The sequence below is a fragment of the Antedon bifida genome, chromosome 8 (assembly GCF_963402885.1).
Source record: "Antedon bifida chromosome 8, ecAntBifi1.1, whole genome shotgun sequence".
Taxonomy (NCBI): domain Eukaryota; kingdom Metazoa; phylum Echinodermata; class Crinoidea; order Comatulida; family Antedonidae; genus Antedon; species Antedon bifida.
In genome coordinates this window covers 22,815,995-22,817,987 of record NC_136233.1, presented here as the reverse complement: position 1 = coordinate 22,817,987, position 1,993 = coordinate 22,815,995, and the positions used below count along the sequence as shown (strand labels likewise).

At 31.0% G+C, this 1,993-nt stretch overlaps 1 pseudogene; it reads right to left on the bottom strand.

Annotated features, from left to right (window-relative positions):
* Positions 1–349: 349 nt before the first annotated feature.
* On the bottom strand, positions 350–467 carry LOC144851192 (5S ribosomal RNA; annotated as a pseudogene).
* Positions 468–1,993: the final 1,526 nt, after the last annotated feature.

Below are 1,993 nucleotides of genomic sequence, written 5' to 3'. Positions count from 1 at the left end.
ATGGAAGCCCTTACCCGACATGTAGTTTGCCACCATGTCTAAAATATGCATTGTGATTGGTTATACTTTTTTAAATTTTTTATATTTTTTTTTATTTTATTCAATCGAAATCAACAGCGATAATTACCGCCACTAACAGGTTTGATACAAACAAAGCCAGGACTGTTTAAAGGGAGTCCGTTTAAAGCACCTTGATTGGTCCTAACGTTGATCTAGGGCTTTTCTCGTCCAGTGCCCACCTTGACCAGAGGAAAGGCATAAGCCAATACGTCTGAGGAAGATACTAGATGCAGGGGCTGCCATAAGAGTCAGCAGTGCTGATTTCAGATGCCAAACGGGACCCCAACTCCATATACAGCACCCAATATTCCCAGATGGTCTCCCATCCAAGCTCTAACCAGGCTCAACGTTGCTTAACTTCGGTGATCTGACGAGAACCGGTGTTTCAACGTGGTAAAGCCGTATTTACTACTGTTTTATAAATGTTTAAAAAAAGACGGAGTTTTGTCTTAATATTAGTAGAAAGATAATTATTTTGGCACATATGGCGTTTCATACGTATACTAAAATAAACAATAAGACAATGAATACAGACTTGGGGCAAGTCTAGTTTAAAATAAGCGTTTCTACCCTAATATTACCTCATAAAAGAACCATAAATATTCAGCCTCACAGAAACGTAAACATAAAAAATACCATATCTTAAATTAGATTTAACAATGATAAAAATTACACTTCCATATTTACAATTGGAAGAAAACAAAACATAAAATATTATATAAAAATACCATTATTGGTACCAATACCATACCTAAAAATATCAATGAATTTATAAGCACGATAAACCATGTGTTTGTTTTGTTTCACACAAAGCATTTGGCAAAATATTTATTTAAAGCTATTTCAAAAGTTTTACTATAAGCGCTTAAATAATAAAATGCAGTAAATAAATGAATTTTAAGAAAGCCTAATCATAATAAATACCTCTTTTCTACATAAATACAAAATACAAATTTCAGCCTAAAATACAAATACAGAATAGAAAAAGAACTTTGATCCACAGAATTGATATTTAAAGGTGCACCTTTATGAAAGTAAAAAGATAACTAAAAGAAAACATATTCCATGACATTATAATTATAATCAATTGGAAGAAACTTACACTGTATTTACGTTTCTATGGAATTTCAACTATCGATTAGATTGTATGAAATACTAAGTACTGTACTAATTTTACGACACTGTTCAAAAGTTGGCCTACACATAATTAAGCTACATTAAACATTATGCTACTACGCTGTACGCTTTAGTTAATATGCAAATGAATGTCGACATCATCCGTTAAAGTTTAACAATAGACAATTCATAATGAGTGCAAGTGGTTTTTGTTCCTTGCTCCAACTGATATGCATTCTTCAGGCATGCGCTGTGTAGTTTGAACCGGAGGTAGCTTTATATAACCACTATGTATTAATGATGAACCTTTTATAATACGGAAATGATATTTTCCTTTCCTTTTTTCCTCTGAAAACTTAAAAAGTACATTATATAAATTAGTATGGTGTATATAAATTTTAAGGATTACTTTCTCGATAATATAGTAATGTAACTTATTTCAACATAGTAATGGGATATACGATATCAGAAGAATAAGAACTTGTTCAATCAATTTAATATAGCTAAAAACTTTTTTTTTTATGGTTGAGGGATTCCAGAAACTCCATAGGTAAATAACGTCCTGAAAAGCTTTAAATAAATTGTAACAAATTTTTTTCTTCCATCATTCTGGATTGTTATAAGTGTTTACTGTTTCTTCAAATAACAGACTAAATATTGGCTAATTTAAGCCTACATAAATTAGAAATTGAAGTGACAGATCAAATGGAAATATAGTAGGCCTACTGTATAAGATCAATATCATTTCCACAAATAATAACCAGAATGATATAATATAATACCTTTATCATGTAACCGTCCTCCTCAGAATTTTCTA